The sequence below is a fragment of the Etheostoma spectabile genome, chromosome 15, assembly GCF_008692095.1.
Source record: "Etheostoma spectabile isolate EspeVRDwgs_2016 chromosome 15, UIUC_Espe_1.0, whole genome shotgun sequence".
Classification (NCBI taxonomy): domain Eukaryota; kingdom Metazoa; phylum Chordata; class Actinopteri; order Perciformes; family Percidae; genus Etheostoma; species Etheostoma spectabile.
In genome coordinates this window covers 22370479-22378675 of record NC_045747.1, presented here as the reverse complement: position 1 = coordinate 22378675, position 8197 = coordinate 22370479, and the positions used below count along the sequence as shown (strand labels likewise).

The 8197-nt window shown below is 42.8% G+C and overlaps 1 long non-coding RNA gene across 1 annotated transcript in view; it reads right to left on the bottom strand.

Moving 5' to 3' along the window:
- LOC116703436 (uncharacterized) overlaps nucleotides 1-8197 on the bottom strand; it is a 36191-nt gene that overhangs the window by 19192 nt on the left and 8802 nt on the right. Inside the window, exon 2 of the long non-coding RNA XR_004335432.1 lies at nucleotides 3529-3540. This is a non-coding gene — a long non-coding RNA (uncharacterized LOC116703436). The remainder of the gene's footprint in view (nucleotides 1-3528; nucleotides 3541-8197) is intronic.

Below are 8197 nucleotides of genomic sequence, written 5' to 3'. Positions count from 1 at the left end.
AGGGAGGACCAACGTGGGAAAGATTGACATCCATTCCTTCCAGACAAAACTAGGGCTGTGTCTCAAATCGCGCACTTCTGTACTAAATACTAACTATTTGAGTACATAGTGCGTTCACATTGTCGAAGTGCGGTCAAATGAAGTGTACTTAAAATACCCGGATGGTGCACTCAAACCGGTCACAAAGTTAAGTGTAGATGGATGGACACTTTCCACACTCAACGGTCGCCATCTTGGCTACGTAGCGGAAGGGGCGGAGCTAACAACCGTTGAAAAACTTTTGACAGCGGCGGCCAAAGACGCGATAGCGAGACCGACGGAGCAATACAAAGTTGAACGTGAGTCTTTTTGCTATACATATAAGCCACTTGTAAATATATATTTGGTTAATTTTACAGTCGATAATCATTTTTGTACCACGAATTATAACGTTTATTAGTACCGTAATTTGACGTGCTAGCAAGCCAACCTTAGTTAGCTAACAGCGGCAGTTTAACCATATTGGCAAATAAGTTATAAGCTAACGTTACATGTGTTGTAGTATACTGTTGTTTGTGTTAAACTTTTGTCCCATTGTAGACGATTTTAGTGTTAGATGTATGATCTTAACAAGTTGTACATAATCCGACGTGAGCGTTAGCTCAGCGAAATAGCGATCAGCTGATTGCCAGTAACGTTAACAGTAGCGTAATGTTAAAACGTATCCACTGTTTCTGCCTCCACCTGATGTATATCCTGTATATACTGCCTCCCCCTGATGATTATCCTGTATAACCCGTCTCTTCAGGGACAAACGAGGAATAGAGGTCCGTCATTTAGGGGTGACGATGGCCATCAGACCGTAGAAGGATCCCCTGGAGAATATGCTCCCCCCTCATGTCCCTATCCCCATCAGACTAGCTACGGCCTGGGGGGAGCCTGCAGAACTACAAGCACATTTTTAAATAAAATTATATTAAAAGTATTTAACTTTGTTATCTTTTGTATTACACGTTGCATGACTGTAGCAAACATATAATGAATATAAAGGAATGGGTCTATTTAAATGTCAGTTCTGTTACCTCTGCTTTCACTATTGTATTGTCACTGTATGAAGACCATTTAGAACAAAAATACAACTTATATAAAAGATGTAATGATGGTTTGTCTATTAGGTAAGTTGTAAGGGGTAATGCTTCATAACAACAGTCTTATCTATGGGCAACAATGTCCTCATGAAACCGTTGAGCATTAAAATGAACAGTAACGTAATGAATGAATATTTACTTTACTTATTTTTAGAGCAGAAACATAAGTATATACTTAAAAGAGTGGACTGCAAAGAATGGGTATAATTAATGAATTAAGAGTGCAGTAACAAGAACGAATATTACGATACAGTTGTGTGTACTGTTTGAAGCTAATGGGGGGGGTGACATGACGGCCGGGTCGCAATCGTCATCCTGGCGTGACACGGAGCAAATAAATATATCACATTTATTTTTGTTAAAATATCAAAAACAAAGCAGGAATTATTTTTCGCGAAACACAGCAGCAGACTGGAATGCTCTCCCTGGTGAAATTCCCAATTGTACAGAAGAAGAAGGGATGAAATGTGATCGTCATTTCCGGTAAGTGCACATGGAAGTGCGCGATTTGAGACAACACTCCTCTGTCAAAATTTACGCACTATGCAAGATAGTACGTAGTGCACGAAGTGTACTTCTGTAAGTGCACTAAGGGAAGTGCGCGATTTGAGACACAGCCTAGATGTTACAAAACTGGCCAACCTGTTTAGCCAATAAGAAGTCGAATTGATTGATACCAAACTTGACCAGAAAAGTTTAACCCTGTGTTGGCTGCAGCTGTGTCAAAGCAAAAATAGGGCCTTACCATTTCATCAATTTATAATGATTTATTTCTATACATTTATATATATAGTTATTTCAAGTATGTGTGTAATTGATGTGGATGTGTTTTTTTATTTGAGAAGTTTTGTATTTTGCATTTCTTTGGCTTTTTTCTTTGCACTTTTCAAAAGGAAATAAGAAAAACATCTGTAGAAATAACTTCATAAAATATCAGTTTTTTTGAGTGTTTTTCTTCTGGATTTTTTCTGTATTAAGTTGAGACACGTGGCTAGGGTACTAGTTTTGTATGTAGCCCATCTAATATGCTTACAGTAGTGTTTTCAAATAATTTTACAGATGCTTCACTTGGACAGAAATTCAAATTCTCCATTCTAACCTCTGTAGCTCTGAAATACAGAGGCCTAGAATCACACTGACACTCGGAACAAAAAATTTAGAGTGTTAACCTCCCAATGACCTCAGGCATATCCCAGAGGGCCAAAGTATATGGGAGCTGTATCACGTTTTTTTGGTAAAACTATAGTTGAGAAAAGCATGTATTTTCAAGTGTCTTTTAAGAGGTTTTATGATTGCTCTCTTTTGATGTTGAAGGTGGGTTAACACATCATTTAAACCTGTTAGGATAGAAACGAGTTATTTGTTATACACCAATTATAACTAGCTGTACCTAGTTATACACTAGGCCTGGCAAACTTGATTCCTTTTAAGGATTCGGGTTATTCTGAGTCACTCACTAAACTGTTCCGGTTTTTGCGAGTCACTTGAATCAGTATTGAGCTATATGCGAGCCAAAGCGAGCTTGCATGTTTCAGACTTACATTACATGTGTACACCAAACCTAGTTTGCTTAGCTGGACTATAGGCAGAAAAATGTGTGTTATTTCAGAAGTGGAAGAATGGCTTTTGTTGTGGATCTGCTCGCTCACTCGCCTGTCTGCTACTGATTCACTCAAAGCTGGCTGATTTGCGTGATTAATTGACTTACGCAATTCCTCATGGGTCATTGAGGACTCGTGAGTGACAGCTTGGTTGTCATTACTTATGTGACAACTTACAAGTCATAGAGGACTCACGAGTCATCGAGGATTCACAAGTTATCGAGGGCTTGTGAGTTCTCGAGTGAATCCCATGATCTGCAAGCTTCCGACTCTGAGTCTTGTGGAGTTTTTGTTGCCTCCGAAATTATAAGTTATAAAGGTTTTTGGAGCTGAGATGGCTAAGAATAATAGTAGCTAATGCTGCAAGAGGCTTGTGTGTGGCGCTGTTATCGTTTTAGATCCAGGTTTTGATCCAGGTTAAGGATACTAGAGACTCAAGATTCCTGAGTCAATTTAAAGATCCGAGAGAATGAGGACTTTAGTACACACATATATCCCTTGTGGGATTCCTATTAGACTGCTATCACAAGTTCATCCTTGGATGTCACTGAGAACCGACTCCAATGTGCAGATGAACTCCCCCATGGTGCTCCTGAAATCAGTTTTTTCTTTTACTTAGTCCAAGCAAACCAAATTCATAATAATGTTGGTGAATATACGTAAGTGCTTTGAAATCCTGACTTATTGTTTAGATTTCTGTTGTGTCATAAATGACAGCCAAGTTGACATTCATTGAAGTGAAACTGTTAACGTTGTTGTATGATTAAGTGCACTTCACTTTTTTCTGTGTATCAGCAGACTGTTGACTTACACTGTATCAGTGAAGTCACACCAAGGGCATGCCTCCCCCCACCCTAGCAGTGTGTAAAACAGCAGCTTGATGTTAGAACAACTTTTATTCTCAGCTAGTCTGTGCTGTGTAATACATATAACACAAAATCCACTGCCAGGATTACTGGGCAACTATTGAACCGGGTTTTACAAGGTGAGCTACATCTATAATTTATTTATTAATATATAATTTTTTTCTTGTTATAATCTACATATTTTTGAATAATAATTAAGATCATAATAATACCATAGTTATAAACTTTCATGTTAAACATTTTCAAGATGGAAAGAAATACTTGATTTCAAAAACATCCATGAGGATCTCATTTCTATAAGGAATCTCTAAACACCCTACTGGCTCCTTCCAAAGAGTAGTATTACCTGACATCCTTGACAGGAGAATAACTGACATGCTGATATATTTCAACATTATGTTTATTTGCCTATACTGTGAACTCAAGATCAGTTGCTTGCTTTTTGTAAGCTTTCAATCCCATGGTATGGCCAAGTGGAGCTATTGCAGGTTTCTCAGGTGTCTATGATATGCAGTTGAAAGCTATTAATTAGACCTTGAGTTGAGATTATTTTGTCACACATGGTAATCGGTGTGGCAGTAGCTCAGTCCGTAGGGAGTTGGGTTGGGAACCGGAGGGTACCAAAAGTATGGATTGGGGATTGGTAGACGGAGAGATGCCACTTCACCTACTGGGCACTGTCAGGTGCCCTTGAGCAAGGCACAGCCCCCCCCAACCGCTCAGGGCGCTGGTACAGCTGAAAGCCCACTCACTCTGACATCTCTCAATTTGTGCATGCATAAAGTCGTGAGCCTGTGTGTGTATTTCAGACCAGTGTGTAGTGATTTTATAATAATAAATATTTATACTGTTTATTGATCCCCAGTGGGGAAATTACAATTTACACTCTGTATGTTAGCAATCACTACACACAGGCCGGAAATACACACACATGCTCAGGACCTATTAATGCACAAATGGAGAGATTGAGTGGGCTGCCAGCTGGACCAGTGCCCTGGGCGGTTGGTGGGGTATGGTGCCTTGCTCAAGGGCACCCGGCAGTACCCAGGAGGTGAAGTGGCATCTCTCCAGCTGTAATCCACAATCCGTACTTTGGTCCGTACAGGGACTTGAATCGACGATCCTTTGGTTCCCAACCCAACTCCCTTTGGACTGAGCTACTGCTACCTTAACAAACTAACAAACAGAGTGCAAATTGTAATTTTGCCACTGAAAATAAATTATTATTAAATTATTATTAATCCCAGGGTCAAGAATGATCTTCCTAACCCCAAAATTCCACCAGGCATGGATGCCCCGTATTCTGGTTTTGTTCTGTAGTCCACCATGCGTCATACCACACCGGAAGCGCCAGAAGCGGAGCGTTTCGCCTGACTCCCAGTTGAATACCCTGTGGCTTTGTCAAAAATATACCTGGCTGTTATTTTTTGCAGAGCGCCGCTTTTGGGACACGCTGCATTGCAGCTATTGGAATAATAAGCATTGTCCAGAGTGGCTGCGGTTGCAGCTGCATCTACTGTGGTCAACTGGGCGTTTAATTGCCACCTGACCTAACCGTCCATTAAACCGGAGGGCTCACTAGCTCAGGGATGGATTCTATCCAGACAACTCTACCTTTGTCTTCCCATACTAGAACCCAACTCCATGCCACCATCTGCTGAAAAGGTCAGTCTTTGGAAGTACTTGCATTAGTTGACTCTGGGGCTGACGAAAGTTTATTGGAAACTAGGCTAGTGAATCAACTTGGGCTGCTCATTGAACATCTGTAGGAGCCATTGACTGAGGGGCAAGTTTTTACCACCAGAACCATCCGCTTTTCCTGCCTGTTTGTTAAAGAGGCGAGTGGTTCATCAGCTTCAGGCAACATTGTACCTGACTCCTGTGTTATTGAAGCAGTTTCTTGGGGAATCGAGACAGAGGTTAAGGAGGCACTCTGAGTGCAACCAGGTCCAGGTAACGGTCCACCAGGATGTTTGCTTCTCTTTCTGTCAGAACATCTGTCTTAATGTGGGGGCATTCTTCTAAACGTACCGGTCATCCAAGAGTGGCTTGCTCTCTCGCATTCCTCCAGAGATGGTTCTGTTGGCCGGCGATGGAAACAGATGTTAAATCTTTTGTCTCTGCCTGTCCTGTCTGTGCTCAGTATAAGACGTCTAACTAGCCCAGCTCTGGTCTCCTGCGACTGCTTCCAATTCCTCATCACCCTTGGTCCCACCTTTTAGTAACTGGGCTGCCATTATCGAATGACAAATGACTACTATTCTGACTGTTGTGGATCATTTTAGTAAATTTGCTTGTTTACTGCCTCTGTCTGAACTACCCTCGGCCAAGGAGATGGTTAAACTGTTTCAGGAGATTTACCTGAAATATAGACTCCCAATGGACATTGTTTTGGACAGAGGACCCCAGTTCATCTCTGCTATTTGGCCTTCCTTCTGCCAAACCATTGGTGCCACTGTGAGCCTGACCTCTGGTTTTCACCCCCAGTTCAACATTCAAGTTGACCAAGTTAACCAGAAGCTGGAAGTACTCTAACCACATCAGATACAGGTCTGTCTGCGTTTCAATGTGTCTACGGTACGGAAACGTACAAGGAGATGGAGATCACTGTTCCTTCTGTCTACATCCGAAGGTGTCATCGGACCTGGAATCGGGCACGGGAAACCCTGTTAAAGAATTCTAACCACTACCAGCGGCACACTAATTATCGACACGTCCCTGCTCCGTCCTACACTGTTAAGGATAAGGTTTGGCTCTTGTCAAAGGATCTTCCACGAAGACTAACTCCTGGAAGTTGTCTTTAAGCTTAAACCTTAACTGCTAACCATGTTGTTGTTTGCTTCAAGTTGCCTCACACTCTCGATGGTGAAACGATGGTGAACCGATCGTTTAATATTTTGGGATCAAACCGGTCAAGATCAGCCTGCTACTCCAGCAACCCCTCGCCCTCAGATGATCCTCGGAACCCATTCACATACACACACCAGACTGTCACGGGTTTTGTTTTATTTCTTCAGTTTGTTACGCCTACAGTGGGGTTAGGGTGTTTTTGTTTAATGTTTGTCACTTTCATTTTCCACAATGTGTGGACACACATCCTCCTGCTGTTTCTCTCTCTCATCACCTGACACCAGTTCCTCATCAGCGGACCTGCAACTCATCTGCTCACCTATAAAGACCAGCCTAACTTTCCTCTCCCTCCCGGATTGTTAGCTTACCACCAGTATACGTTTCCGCTAGCATACATTAAGTATTTCCAGTCTTGTTTTTGTTGAGTACCTAATCTGTTTGTTCCGTGTTCCTAGAGATACTCACCTTCAGAATTTTCTGCCAGTTCAGCCTTCCCTCGGACCCAGCACCTCCTCTGCCAACCCAGCTTTCTCCAGAACCAGTCCCTCCACAGTCTGCTCTGCCATCACCCGACCCACCACCACCACTACTACCAGCCCCAACCTGCTTCGGACCCAGAACCCCTCACTACCAACTCACTTTCTCTCTCCAATAAGCAGATTCCTTTGCACCAGTCAGTATCTGGTGTTAGGGTTCATCCGTGAAGAGAACACTTCTCAGTCCCAAAGGTTATAAAGTGCCAGATGCCATCAAATTTGGCCACTTAAGATGGTTACGACGACGAATTGCAGTCAGGTTGAGAGAGAGAGAAAGAGAGAGAGAGAGAGTTGAACCCTAACCCTAACACCATATACTATGGATACTGTCTGGAGGAGTAATTAAGACTGCATCCTGTAGGGGCTGCTAGCACAGCTTTAGACTGTTTCAACATAACAGAGAACAGGGAGAAACCAAAACATTGGAATGTTCTTAAAGACATTTCAGGAAATGAATGGATTCCACTAATTCTTTACATAGCATCAGTGTACAGTGCATAGTTTGTATGGACATCTTGGTGGCCTGCCTTTAGCTTGGGGTTTGACTGGTGTCCCTTAGGCCCAAGATGTTTGTATGGAAACAAATGATAATGTGAATAAACTCCCTTTTAGTGCATCCGTACTTACATTATTGTCTGCAGCTAAATTTGCTGTCTGGCTGTGGTATTTATGTGTGGTTGTCTCTTTATGCTGCCCTTTGAGCACACCAAGACACTGTGCCACTGCACCACCCGCCCACCTTTAGTATAGTACAGTAGAGGGGCGACAGAAGGAGATGTGAGGCGATAGCCCCCTTTTTTTCTGGGCAGAAAAAGACCCCGATTGTGTCTGTGCGCCCTCCTCTCCCTCGCCTCGCCTCGCCTTGCATGCCTCTGGAAGTGCAAAGAAAAGAGAGAAAGAGATTTAGAGAAAGGGAGAGGGAAGGAGGGAAGGATGGTTCGCTGTGCAGCTGCTCCTGCGTAGGCCTTTGGATTACATCAGAGTGGCTGAGAAGAAAGGAATGAGAGAAGAGAGTGAGAGGGAGGAAAGGGGGGCACCCATAGGAGGGTGTGAGGCACACTCCACAAATCAGACCTCTTTTTTTACCATGCTCCCTCTCTCCTGGTTCCTCTTTCTCTGTATCTCTCTATCAAGGGTTGTAGTGGAGCGGCCCTCCACAGAGCTTTCATTGTTATCACACTGAAGAACACACACACACACACACACACACACACACA